General features: G+C 42.0%; 1 protein-coding gene across 8 annotated transcripts in view; it reads left to right on the top strand.

Annotated features, from left to right (window-relative positions):
- Positions 1 to 14,766, top strand: part of CUX1 (cut like homeobox 1) — a 270,416-nt gene that overhangs the window by 89,520 nt on the left and 166,130 nt on the right. The window contains exon 1 of one of the 8 annotated variants that reach the window (XM_048324796.1): positions 9,861 to 9,864. The exons of the other annotated variants lie outside the window; for them this stretch is intronic. The gene's annotated coding sequence lies outside the window, so the exon portion shown is untranslated. Of the gene's footprint in view, positions 1 to 9,860; positions 9,865 to 14,766 lie in introns of those variants that run through there. 8 annotated transcript variants of the gene reach the window in all.

The following is a 14,766-nucleotide window of genomic DNA, read 5'->3' as shown; positions in this document are numbered from 1 at the left end:
AATCCTCTGCCTCTTCAGTTCTCTCACATATTAACGAGTTTGATCACTGCTCCATATAAATGAGGCATAATCTGAAGCTGTCAGACCTAAACTGTCTTGAACATACACTAAGTGAATATATTCAAATTTCTCTTTAAAGCTAGGAATATTTATAATAAAACTTGTCAGAGCTTCGGTTAACAGTTTACACTGGAAGTATTTTTGGTTGTGAAATACAAAAACAAGTCCAAAAATTACTTTTTTGAGCTGATATTATTATATTTGCCTTGCATATGGAAAACTTGTGTTGTGATTTCAACAACAAATGAGAAAACCGTCAAACTTTTATGAAAATTAATTAAGCTCAAACTTCTATGAAAATTAATTAAGCTGAAACTCCTATGAAAATTAATTAAGCTCAAATGAAAAAGCGTTAAAACACTTCACAAATTTATACTAATGTGACTTGTAACAATCACAATAAAAGAGCAACGGGCGCTGTTAGCAGTGCTTTTAATTTGGGTTGTGCTGCCTCTTCTGTCACAGCCTGAAACTGGATATCTATCGAAGTGCAAACACTGGACTCATTTATTTTTTTATCCCGTGATGTTCCCAGTGAAGAATGCTGCGTAAAAATGTCTCCTGGCTCTCGGGAGAGGCGGCCTCTCCTCTTTTCCCTTTGAATGCTCTTTGGTTTTACCTCTCCCTCAGACTGCATCTGTCTGGGCTCTTACATCCTGTCTGATACAAGGCTGCATCCTCGCCTGGCAGAGGCCAGCGCAGAGGGAGCTTCAGTGTCCTCTGGATTTTTCTTTGTGTTACTGTAATACAAGTTTATAAAATTTAGAATTTTCACCTTTGTGTGAAAGAAGCACAGAAATAAACAATATGTGGTAGTTATAGGACTTAAAAAATGGAATTCCTGACATCAAAGATGCAAGACAGGCTGGCTTTTAAAGGAGCTGACAAAAGGAACCGTAGTAGGAGTAAATTATGTCTTTTTTTAGCTACTAGATAATACTTTGGAACTGAATGAAGGCTACATCTTATGAACCTCATTTCCCTCCTTAGCCACATCGAATGCAGAGGACGAGTAGATCTCACCCGTGTGTGTTGCTGAGTTAAAACTGAAACCCAAACGAGGTGTTGTGGGACTCCTGTGAGGCGTTTCTATGATGTCCCAGCTCTCAGGTGATAGGGAGAGAGATCTGGCTGCCTTGAGCATCCTTGAATTTTGGCCTCAAGTCTAATGGCAAAAGTGACACAGTTTAGCCCCTAAATTCAAAACATTATCTTACCCAGTCAGAAAACATTCTCTGTATCTAGTGCCGTGTCCAAGGCAAAGCAGACACTTGAATTTAAGTCGAATCAAATGTGGGGAAGGTTTCCTCGGCAGCCTTGATGTGAACAGGAAATTGATCCTCCAGCGCAAGGCCGGAGTGCCAGGAGCTCATTCTTCACTGAGATAATCAGGCACAAAACGCTGCAAGTTAATCAGTTCACTTTCAGTTTGGTATTTACATTCACTTCAGCTTTAAACAAGCATTTAATTAGTTCTGAAAGTGTATTTGAAAGCCTTCGTGTTGGACCTCGTAGATAATGAATGGTGCCTGTGAATTTTGTTTTGTTACTGGAAAGTGAAACCAGATGCAGCTTCGCCATCCAAGTTCAGCCTCTGGCTGGCTGGACGCCGTGGGAGATAGGAGTTTTTATCATTTGGGGAGTATTTCGTGTGCTGCACTGAAGCTGGTCATTGTGTTAGGGAAGAATGTTGATTGCACACAATGTTTAAGTTGTTGGAACAACATTCAGACATATAAAACAGCGGAATTGGACTCCTCTGTTCAAAAATAGCAAAAAAAAAGGGATTAGTCTGTGGTTAATGTAATAACTCCCAAAGTTGCCATTACAATACACCTATATTCATTTCCTTGTTAATTACGTGGTTGTGCTGTTTAAGCTTTCTTTCTGTCCTTTGGGACCAAATTCTTGTCCTGGGTGAGAAACCAAGCTCCCTTTTGTGTTGGGAATCATCATGTGATGTGAGGCAGGGATTATGCCCAGCCATTCCTGAGTCATTAAATGGGATTCGCCAGTGAATTGTCTCCGACTCCGTGGGTTCCCTGAGGGGCCCCTGGACCTGACCTGATCCTGCTGCTGCTGAAACTTGGTTTTTGCACTTGCTCAAGGTTTGGGTGGTGTTGAAAAACTCCTGGAAGCTGTTTGTTGTGTGATGGCTCTCTAAAGAATATCTATTTAACATTTACTTAAAGCAGCCCTGTGTCCTCTCTTGCTGCTTTTGCCCCTTGGGACAGTCTGTTAAGGATCCTCCCGAGGGGATGCAGAGGGAAAAATCCTACTATGTTTGTGATGCTTTTAATCCCCAGCCTGTCTATAGACTGAAATAAATAGAGCATTCACCTTTCTGCTCGTGGATTCCTTTCAAATACAATTTCAGTGTCACCTGTGGCATCCCGATTCATCAAGATCTGTTCTAAGCACTTCTGAATCTTATTGACCACTTGTTTTACAGGATGATAAATCCCTGTTCTCCCAGAGCAAATAGATTTAATAGAGCAGATTTTTTTTCTCCTTGATTTATGTTTGCCATGACCAGAAAGCAGGATTTCAGCATCCAGCAGATGCTGCTCCACAATTACAGAGTCACAAGCAGGCAGTGTCTGTTTTGCTGCTGAATGACAAATATTGTGAGAGGACTTGGTGACAGTTTATATATTCATATAGAACCAAAGCACGTGGTGCAATTGTTGCTTCAAGATTAAACTTTCTTGAAAATTGTTTTTGAATTTAGGGGATGCCTCTGAGACAGGAGCTCAGTAACTTACCGATGAGGGAATGAAAAGGGACAAAAAGAGTGTATTAAAAGCAAAAAGAGTGTATTAGACTTGAGAACAAAGATGAGATGTTTTAAAAAGTGGAAGTAGTGTGTATTGTACAGGCTTTGGAAGATGACTGTGGACATTTGAAAATTATTTTTATCTCTCCTTTTGTAACATCATAAGGGCATCAAAACAATCCTAATTGCATTTTAACAAGCCACAGTGTTAGTGCCCAACAGCTGAAGAAATGGAAGACTGATGTGCTAAATTGTGCCTGTATTGTACAATTAGATGGGCTGGAATAACCAAAATCAGGGTTTGGCTGAGGGGATTGGTCCATGGTGACAGCCCCATGCTTGTACACAGTCACAATAAACGAGAGTCTGAGTTGCAGGAATTAGTTGCAGTGATGATGAGGCCCCCACGATTTATTGATCAGGAGATTAAATACAAACTGGTTCCTGCAGCTGCTGCTTGCTCTTATCACTGTGGGTTTGTGTGGCGTGGGAGGGGTGCCTTGCACTGGGATATTTATGGGGTATCTGGACCTGTCACTTCTCAAACCTTTGGGAGTCAGAGCCAGGGCATATAGTCCAGAACAGTTGTGTGTATTTATTGTCATCCTTACATTAGAGCAAGACTTGTCTTAATAATGAAATCCTACAAGAGCAATATCTCTCTTGAAAACCATATGTCAATAGAGCTTTAAAATTGCTCGAATATGAAGAGGACGTTACACAAAATAGATGGATTCTGCCAGCCTAAGGAATAGGAATTGACATTTTTCAGAACAGATGTCATTGATAATTTATAGATGGCTTTAAAAATTAAACTTTATCTAGAAGCTGGCTTAAAAATGAAGTGTTGTCAATGTTCTGAGTGCATTGGGTACATTAAGCAGAAACATTCGTGTCACTCAGTGATATTTAAATACTGCAGAAGTCAGGAGCAGCCGTGTCCTCTGAAAGTCTGGTCCTGTTCAATATTAAAGGCTCGTGTGAGTCTGCTGGTTTCCAGATGATATAGCTGCACTCCTAGGAAGTGTTTTGAAACCAGTAATTATTGATTTTGTCCCTTACACTTCTGTCTGAAACCTGGAAGTGAAGCACATGACTCGTGGAGAAAAAGACAATTTTACATCCAAAAATATCAGCTTAGCTTTGTGGTTCACTAAGCTGTAAAAGCTTCATATTGAAGCCCTCCTAGTTTTAAAAACAGAGTGACAGTCCTCTCAGAAAGCAGAGGCATCTGCTCTATGTGCAGTAACACAGAGCTGGGAAAATGATTGTGAAACTTTCTGGTGCTTTTGCAGAATCAGGATTTCTTTTTTTTTCTTAAATACACTTTTTGTTAAACTGCTCCATCTAAAATGAAGTAGGGGTTAATACACGTTTTGCTAAGTAAGAAAAACAACCAAAAAAAAGCCCCAGGCCAACACTGGAGGCTCAGCCCAGGAAGATGGGAATTCTGAGATAATATTCAATGTGCCCAAAGGGACAATGCTGTCTCTTGTTGTCACTGTCTATATTTAGCTACCGTGCTCATATGCAACTTAAAATACCTAGAATAGCAAGAAGAAATTTTTTTTCCCCCTTCATTTGAAGTGGTTCAGTGTAGGGTTGTTAATTTTGGCTTATCACAGCTGACACTTGAGTAGGGGGGGAGAAAATAGCGGTTTGAAGCTTTAACTCTCTCCACATGTGCCCTCCGAGGAGCCCTCCTGACTCCTGCAAAACTTTCTCGGCTGCCTTAAATTATGTGCCCCCCATTTAGGAGAAGTTCACAGGTCATTTAGTTGATTTAAAATCCATTGTTGTTTGTGCAGCTGATAAGGGGTGAAAAAGCTATTAGTTAACAGACCCCAGTTGAGGAAAAAATGTTAATAATTCTAGCTTCCTACTTGCATTAACTGGAATTCTTCTGATCAGTTAATGTAAACAGTGTGATTTATACTTTAAAACTCCAGTTTACATGAAAATCAGCAATAATTTTCACACTTTCAGGAGTGTTTCATGCTGTTGCAAACTAAGTTTTTGTATTTTATGCAGTTACTGAAAAGATAATGAAGTATTTCTGTATGACAATCTGGCAAATATTTATGTTTTAGGGACATATTACACACTTCAGTGTGCTGGTTTTTAGTGGGAAATGCTCCCGAGCATCAGTTTAAAGCTGTCAAAGAAATTGGGCACAAAAATGGGAGAGAGCAAAGTCCTTGAGGAAATACTGGACAAGTTGTTTATGGGGGGAATGACCTTGGCTGGTTTGGATCCCACTAATGGCCTACTTATCCCAAAAGTGAACTCCTGGTCAAAAGGAGGGTGCTGAGCACTCGGGGTTGTGGGGAATAGGGAGCCAGGAGGGTTGTGCTGAGTGGCCAGGCTTGCCTGAGGAATTCCTGCTCCAGCCAGGAAATCTGCTGGGCTCACAGCTCTGGGACATCATCCAGCAGGTCAGCAGGAAGAACCACCCTAAAAATTCAGATTCTAGGTCTGGCAAGGCTGAAAAAAATCAGGTGGCAGTGCAGAAAGCTGGGCTGTGGTGTCGCACTCGAGGCTGGTGCCGCTGGAACTCGACCCAGCAGGAGTTTTTGTCATGCAGTCCTTTCCCTACATCTACCCTAAGGAAAAAACACACATGGAATGCAGCTGAGTGATACCTGCTCTCTCCCCAGAGGTGCCAACAGTTGTTTATGCTTCCACTATCTGATGATGGCACCGAAATGTTTCCTTGTTCTTACACAAACTTGGGGAGCAGCGTCAAAAGTAACCTTGTCTGTTTTGATGGATCACTGGCATGTGTAAGTCCATGGCAGGGGTGAGTATCTCAGTCCTCAGGTCTGATGGATCAAATGCTGCACAAGCCATTCCAAAATCAATTTTAAAAATGAGCAGTTGCATCTCTCCATAAGTGGATGGTCAGGATCCAATAAATAGAAGTCATAAGATCAGATAAGTTGCTTGATTAATCAATACTGATTTGGAGATTCCACGATGTCACGTGCCCAATTTTACCTCCCCCACACCCCCATGGTGGTCCTCAGTGTCTGTCCTGGCCTGGGTGAGAGGGAGCTCAGTGGTTCAGAAGTGTCAGCGTTCTTAAGGTTGTGGTCAGGTGGGAATACTCGATACGCTTTGGGTCTTAGGAGTGCTTATTCAAACATTGCATTTCCAGACACGGCGTGCCTTTAGGAATTTAAAATAATTTGTTTTAACTGCACAGTGTTAATAAGCAGCTGGGTAAGATACAATCTCCTCTGAACAGTAGCTTTTTCTTTCACTGTTTTATCTGCATTTCCTAAGAGTGTTTCGCAGGATGGAGCATGACCGTGCTTGTATTTTGTGTTGGCAGCTCTCAGCGCTCTGTGACTCTGTCCCACTGTTCAGAGCGACCTTCATCATCTGCTGAGGTTTCACCAGGGCCATTATTTGTAGACTCTAGCCCAGGAAGAGGCTGGCTGTGGATCTTTGCTTTAAATGTCATTTAAAAGTGAGCCCTGTGGTGTTTTTTGCATGCAAAACTCAGTGTTCACTTCCAGTCTTTCAAGTTTGCTCACCCTGTTTCATTCCTGGCCTTGAGCCCTCAGTGGCCCTGGATGTCCATTTTGAGGTGTGTTAGGAATATTTAGCTTAAAGAAGGTGCTTGAACTTGATGTACCCTTTACTTTGGATGCACAGAGAAGGTTTTGGATGCAGCTAAAAGCCTTCAGTATAGTATCACATGCTGCTGGCTTTGATGTATGCACTTCAGCATCTTGTAAAAGTGATCTGATGTATAAAAGATGGTGATAGGAAGAAGTTTATTGAGTATTTCTCTGGGTAAAGGGTGTTGCAGGCATTGCTGGAATTCCTTTATAAGTCCCTCTGTACATCAGTCAGGCAGTTTTGACCTTTTTTTTTTTTTAAGTGTGGATTTTGCTTCTATTGCCAGTTTGTGCTTGACTTCTCATGGCACTTGATGTTACTTGGTATTTCAGGTAATGAGTGATGGAAAACATCTGCCATTTGGTGAGGTGCACCTTCAGTGACAGCAGAACAGTGTGAATGAGAACGTGAGCTCCACAGCGTCACAGCCTGGGTTACCCCTCGCAGAAATGTATTTCTGAGAGGCAGCAGGCACTGACAAAAGTTAGTTTTTACTTAAGTGTGTCTTAATTCAAGTTTTTTTGCTGCCTTGCAGTGAGTGGGAAAATGCTTCTGAGAAAAGTAGTTGTCATTTTATGTCTAATTTAGCAGTGCTGCAGCTGAGGGAAGTTTGCTACAAAGCCAGGAATAAGGTAAAAAGTTTGAAGCTTAGGTTAAAACGATGGCAGATAACTTGATCTGTAGTTGCCATATATAGTCATCCAAGAAAAAGTCTGTAGGAATCTTTCAGACGTTTATGGACTTCTCTGATGCATCTGTCGGAGCCAAACAACTCCAGCCAAGAGATAGGGAATTTGTTAAACTGCATTAAATTCCTAAATTGCTGTAGCCCAAAGGAGCAATTCTTCCTTTTATAGGGGGAAGAGTAGGAGGGAGTAGGCAGGGAGGATGGTACATTATGAAGTCTCTTCTTTTGGTAAGAGTTTCAAGAGATGAGTAACATTCTAGAGCTCTTAAAAAAAAAAACAAAACACAAACCACAGACAAAAAACTTGAATTAATTTCCGTTGCTCTCATCAAAAGCTGGCTGTCTAAATTTAGCCATTTCCTATAGACACTCAGCTTATGCTGGCAACAGTCAAACTGTTTGTCCTCAAGTGCAATTTGTCACCTCCCCCTTCTAAGTTGGTAAAAGATAAGCCTGTATTAATTCTGCTGATTTATTATTATACAAGTGTGTCTCATTTTCATCTGCCATCGAGCTGATTGTGATTCAGCAGCGCCCGGGAACGGGAACCGCTCGCTCTGGCTCCTGTGTCTCCCTTCCTAATCATCCATCCTCTGGGTTCCTTTTCCTGGTCTTTTTATCTCTTTTCTCTCCCTACCCCCTCCAAACACTGGAACAGTTCACAGTTCAACACATGAATTTGGGAATTAATCCCAGCTGAGACTATATATTACAGTTGTGAGGGGATGCTGCTGCTCGAAACCGCTTCATGTGGGTTTTTTATTTCTGAGGTTCAGCTAACAAACAGTAAATGTATTGAATAAGTCTGTAGTGAGCTCTTGCTTTCTTTCATCTGGATGATTCATTTCTATCTACTGTGTGCTCCCAAAGCATGTGCATTATGGGCCTGAGCCTGTTTCCGTAGGAATTTTGCCAGGAAGCGTAAAGGCAGCAAAAGTTTTGTTTTCTCCGAATTGCTTCACTCACTGAAGCAACATGAAAAGCTCTGTGCTGTGTGTTTTTTTATTTAGGTCAGCAGGATGACAGTTAGATTAATTTTGAGGTGTTTTTACCAGGTATGCTAAATTAGATGTAGTAAAACCTCTGGGTCTGTATCCTGATGTTTTTGAGGTTGTCAGTTTATTTTTTTTTCCTTTGAATTTCTCATCTTTGCTGGAATCTGAAGTTATCACGTCAGCTGCATCCAAAGGGCGATGCCTGAACCCACAGCCAGTGAGTCCCTGCACGGAAGAAGTCACAAAGGACATAAAGACAGCAAAGATGATGGTCATGAGAGCTTCAGCAAATATAGGACATGTATTTGCAGGACAGCAGGCTTTTTACTCAAGTCCTCATGAAACAATTTGTTTCCTGTAGGAGCAACTAGATTTTGAATAAGACTGGATGGTCAGGATCAAGATTAAGAAGAAAATCTTACAAAAAGATTATTAGAGGATTGCGTGTATTGGATTTTCTTGCATTGAAATCAAAGCAAAAGGCTGACTGTAGTGATAGAAATCAGTAAATACACCTGTGTTCTTACATGCAGGTATGTCAGAGCGTGATTAATGCACGGGCTGCTCACAGCTGTATTTGTAATCTGTGTGTAAAAGATAAGTAAGGAAAGCAATTTTGCAATACCTGATGTCCCAGCAGTGCCTCCTGCCCAGTTTGCAGATGGCCTGTAAGGATCCGTGAGGATGAAGCCCGGCTCCTCGTTATTACATTTAACACAGAATTATTCTTCTTGGAAACGTAACTTGACTTCAAAGCAAGATACTTGTATTCTGGAAACCAGTAACAGGTTTTACAACATGAATGCTTTTTAGTAATCTCACTTTTCATAAATGAAGCAGTACACTGGAATTTATGATTTCTGAATGGTTCTACCCATCTTTTCTTTGAGACTGAGGAGAAATCCCAGACCCACGAGCCCAGTGCTGCAGCCAGACAGCTCCAGCTCATGGTCCCATCATCCCAGAAGGCTGAAGCAGGGTGCACTCTGATTCCAGCACTGCTTGTGTGGAGGGAGTATGGAAAATTACAGCTGCAATTATGGTTTCACATGAAATATTCTTCTTTCTAAATCCACCATATGAAGCATTAGGCTGTGTTTGAGCTGGTGTTGTTAATTGGACCACAGCACTTAGGTGCCTCTTCTGCAGAGTCATGCCCCCCTGTCATTAGCCTCTCGTTAGACACGTTAATTTTTTAGGGCTCATCATAATTCCTTTCTTTCAGAAGTTCCCCATTTTACACTGAAGAGAAACCTCTGATCTGCAGGCTGTAATTCTGGATAACCAGGGGAGCGTTAGGAGCACTTTATGGACTTTCAGCGTGGGAAATGCAGTGGATGGAGGACGAAATCCTGCAGGATGTGATTTGGGAGGAGTGTTCAGGATCTTTTTCACCGGAAAACTCAAATCACAGGGGCAGAGAACTTGTGGAACAACATGGAATTTATGGAGGGACAGAGCAGTTCTGGTTAAAATTTGACAGATGTAGGTGAGGCTGTTTTTTGGGATGTAAAAGTATATTGGGATGCACAACTAAGCAGTCAGTTTGCTTCCCATGGTTTTGGACAGATGGACTCATCTAATAACATCTGCAGGTACTTAACAAAGCTCTAATTATCTATGCTCTGTGTAGGGATACTGGCCTAAGCTAGGAATGGCAATTCCTGGATTTCACTGACATGTGGCTGTCCTGCTGGCAAGAAGAGTGCACTTCAGAGGTTCTGAAATACTTACTCAGTGTATCAGATGTGTTTTCATTACGTAAATAAGGAGTTCTGGTGGCCTGGGATGATGCAGATGTGTTTTTTTCCGTGACAAGGGTCTGTCATGGCATGTTTGATGTCACCTCAAGCCTTCAGCAGGGACCACAGGGTTTAACAAGAGAGCAGGAGGGAGAATCTCCATGGAGCCATTACCCAGCGTGAAGCCTTTTAAATTAATGTTTGTTAAAAGTGGTGCTTGATTTTCTGTATGTGTTGGTGAACTCCTACACAAGTCAGCCTTTCCTTTTTTTCCTGACTGGAATTTTAGTGTCATTTCATTACAATTAGCTCCTTCCAAAGCTCCACCTGAACCGTTTTTGTTTGAACTAAATTTTTTGTTTCCTAGCAACTCTACTTTTTAAGTTCTGAGTAGTTCCTGTTCAATGTCTTTCCTAGCCACTGTTAACTCACTGGTTTATAAATGACATCAGGGTTGTCACATGATGCTAAAAAGCTTCGTTCACCACATTAATTTGTAAAGTTAGGTAAAAAAAACCTTTTTGTATTCTGCATAGTGTACATGTGTATATATACACACACTTCCATACATACATATGGGTGCAACAGTTCCTCTCTGGCAGGGTGGCTTTTTAAACAGTTGTGAAGGTCCCCAGGCTGTTTGGACGTGGCTGCACAGGCCCAGAGTAAACCTGTGAGCTTTTTGTTTATTTGAACTTGGAAGAAACCATAAGAGGATTCCGTTAAGACTCGGGGAAATTCCATTGAAAGCAAAGTCCCAGCGTGGCGAGGAAGCTCCTTCCCAGATGCTCCGTTTTCCCCAGCTTGGGAAGAGCCCAGTTTGCACCTTGCCACTGGAAGGGGTCACAGGACCAGCCCCAAAATTCTCCCTCTTGACCTGTTTCCCCATGGCTGAGTAGGACCCATGTGGTCCTTGGAGTTTGGTAGAAACCAGGGGATTTCCACAAAGAAACTCTTGAAAGTTCTCTGTGCATCTGCTGTCACTTCCTTTGGGATTGTCATGTGGCTGCAATCTTGCAAAACTGTCTGAAGTGGTCAAACAGCAAAAATTCCGCCTCTTTTCAAGGAACCTGTCTCAGTGTTTACTCTGCAGGCCCTGCTTTGTAACCTCACTCCCCCTGAATTACAGTGCCCAGGGTTTTGCTCAGTGTTCCACTCGAAACTGAAGTCTGCGCTCACTAATTCAGCCCTTCACCAATGGAATATTTTTTCACTTCTTGCTGGGTGGGTCCATACACTGAAAAATAGGTCAAGAACAGTAATCTAAATCTACTGCTAATAAATAATTAAAGCTAATGGAATTTGCACAAGATCTGTGAGCTTGAAATATTTCCGAAAGTACTGTGGTGTACGTTTTGCTACTGTAAATCAAGATTTTTTATTTATCATTGTGCTAGGTTGAAACATATCTATAAATGTAACTTAAAAAGGTTTTTTTTTGTTCAGAGAAAACACTGGCATGTTAGTGTACTGAAATAACTAAAAATATCATAGAAGATTGATAAGATAGTGATTCATTCTTTAATGATCGGATTTTGAGTAAATACTTCAGCAGCCTTAAGCAATAAGAGGTTTTATATCTCATTAAATCAAAGTGTAAATTGAGCAATAAATTGTTTACTCATATGATTTACTTTGCCTTATATTTTAAGAATTAAGTAAGTCATCTGAGCTACTGTATAATACCTGTGTGAACAACTATCTGGGGTTTCAGTTTCATCTCTTTTAGATTAAAGCAAAGTGGAACTTGCTGGAACTAATTAAACATAAAGACTTAAATGTTTCCTTTAGTACACTCCCAATCACATGTGCCCAGGATTTCTGGTGGAAAAAAAAATTGTAATATTTTGGATTTTTTTCATAATGCAAAGAAATAATGTTTAAAACTTGTGCACTGGTAGGTGAGTGTCTGAGTGATCCCAACCCCTTCACCCATTTCCCCACAGCAGGGCGAAGCATCTGTGCTTGCTGCCTCTCTCTAATTAACCAGCAGAACTGCTTACTCCTAATTATAGTTAACTTGCTGATTTGTGTGTTTCATAGTGACAAGTTGTGTCCTTGAAGTACACAATAATCAAACACACCTCAGAAGTTGATGCCAGCGTTCTTCCCAAATCCTTCATGCTTGGCTGCCTCTCACCTCTCCCCCTTTCAGCTGTATTTATGGGAAGCTCAGCAGCATTCTGGAGATAATAGCGGGGTGGATGGAGTGTACAGAGCCCTGGCTGTGAGGGCACATGGATAAACATCCTCTCAATCCCTAGGAACAGATATCCACCCTCCCAGCACGCTGCCTCCAGGGACAGGGACATAAACCTGGCTCACAGTTTTTGACAGGAGAGCTCCCCTTCAGCTGTGCTATTTATTATCATGGGAGTCATGGAATGATTTGGCTTGGAAGGGATCTTAAATCTCATCTCATTCCACCCTTTGCCATGGGCAGGGACACCTTCTACTAACCCAGGTGGCTCCAAGCCCCTTCCAACCTGGCCTTGAACACGTCCAGGGATGGGAAGTGTTAGGTGTTGATGGAATTACAAACAGCCTCCTGCACAACCAGTAGTACATCCTGGGGGTTGTTCTGTGTTATGTTGTTTCTTTTTCTTTCTAAGTTCTTACAAGAAGGAATCTGGGGTCAGGCTGTCCAGCCCCTGCCAATTTGGAGTGCCGGGCCCGTGCCAGTGTCTGATTCCATGTGGGCAAACAGGGAAGGGGACACGGAAAGGGAAGGCAGCAGGGCAGCCGCAGCATCTCGCGGTGATGAGGCTGCTCCAGAATGGTTTGTGACAGCTGAACTGGTGATGTCACCCACGCTGATAACAGTGGGCTGCTTCTCATTAGGATTCCTGTGCCAGCCACAGTGACATTCCCCAGCCCGTGCGTGGCTCCAGCAGACGAAATACGGAACAATTGGTAGGAAATGTGGCACGGGAGGCCCACGCTGGAATGTTCACCCAGGCTTCTGGGGTGTTTTGTTTTACAGGAGCACGGTGCTTGTGTAGATGATAAAGGTGTGTAGGTCAAGCTCAGCTTTGCTGGGCCACTTTATCAAGCTGGGGTCAGAGGGCTCTTGTGACATTTAGAGATAAGCGTTTGGGAGGTGAATGAGGTGGAGCAGCCTGTGAGGAGATCAGAAGGTGCTCGTGTAGCTTCAGACCTCAAGTAAATTACAAATACAGCGTTGGTAGCCTGACCATTGCTATGTGCTTTGTACTGTACACAGGGTATTAAGGTCTGGATAAATAATGTAGTTTAGTTGTCAGAAGGGTGCATTTGTTGCCCAGGATTTTAACATAGATTTATTCTTGGTTTATTTGCCGTGGAGTTATTTTTAATGAGAATGGAAAGGGAGTTAAAAATTATGTGGATTCAGATTTCATTGTTTAGCTACTTGATCAAAATATAAACTCCTTGTTTTTACTCTTGTAAAGAGGCAATGCTATATTAGCTTTCAGCCATCAGATTTGATTCAGATAATGATACAGCATCCTAATTCATGGGCTCTTCATCAGATAGTGAGTTTGTCTCTGATAAAGCCTTTTTCAGAAAACTGCTCTACCCCTGATAAATCATCCAGAGAGAAAGAATGCATGTATTTAGATGGCACAGAAAAATAGGCTAATAATGGGATTGTATTCCTATACTCAAATATTTCAGTGCGTTTGTGTTGATAAATTATAATTTGTTTTAATGTTCAGTTGCATGGACCCTTTTCAGCTGTTCTGCTTGGCCGCAGTGGTTTGGTAACTGTGTGAGGGCTGGAGCCTGGATGCTTTTCCTGTTTTGATCACAGCCCAGGCAGTAAAGGCCACCACACTTTAAACAGATCATAAATCACCTGGTGTCCTTGCTAACCAACCCTGCAGATTCCCCCGGGTCTGAACTGAACGTCCTTCTTCCTGTTCAATTTAGTGTAAAGAAGGTAAAATTCCCTTTGAAGTTCAGTGTAATATTTTGAGACAAAGTCTGATGAGAAATTTTTCCAAACTGCCAAAAATAAGTCTCCCCAGCAGAGCTGTGACTTGAGGCATATGTATTCCTGACTTCTGTCTGTTTATTTTTGTTTCCCTTTGGTTGTGAGCTGTCTCAAGTTTTGATGTTGTTTCACCGAAGAAGGAATTATAAAAGTACCCTATAAACTCTTTCCTATAAACTCTTTCCAAGGGCAAGCCAGGAAAGGAGGGGAGAAAAGAAAAACTGTGAAAAAGGTGTTTATGCCTTTTGCTGTGGTGTGTGCCATTCATCCACTCACCTGCACGGAGCATTTGGCTGAGTTTAAAATACTGGATCTCATTCCTGCAGTTCCCTTTCCTGGCTGTTTGCTCTGGGAAGGGAATGGCAGTGGGATGCTCTGTCTCAGTTGTTCAGCTGCAACAGATTCCAAGTCATTGCGAAGACTTCAAGTGGTCAAAGCATTTTACCCTGTTCAGGTGTGTGCTCTGATGTGTCCTGGGGCTGTCCTGGGTGGATTGCAGTGAGATAACCCATTGCTTGCCCTGGGTCGCCCTGAGCTGCCTCCTCCTCTGTCAGGAAAGATTTTAAAACCCCTTTTACCCCCACCACAAGCTGCTGTCTGAATCAAGCACGTTTTCCCATTATGGCATGAATTTTGCTTGGTAACGTTCTGATTGCTGGGATGAGTGTTCAGCATCCTGAATTTGCTAAATGAATGCACTTGAAAGGTTTTCTCCCTTTTTGACAGCTTGACCAACTGTTTCCATGGCTTTGGGATGCTCCTTCTATTCCTTTCCACCCCTGCTTCTCTCCCTCTTTTCTGCTACAAACAGCCAACAACAACATCCCTCATTATTCAAGATGAATATGAAGGTGAAGGCCTGGCATAGTTTATATAATGAAATAAAAAGTACTGCAAATCCT

Source organism: Corvus hawaiiensis, chromosome 20 (genome assembly GCF_020740725.1).
Source record: "Corvus hawaiiensis isolate bCorHaw1 chromosome 20, bCorHaw1.pri.cur, whole genome shotgun sequence".
NCBI lineage: Eukaryota > Metazoa > Chordata > Aves > Passeriformes > Corvidae > Corvus > Corvus hawaiiensis.
This window is presented reverse-complemented; position numbering and strand designations above follow the sequence as displayed.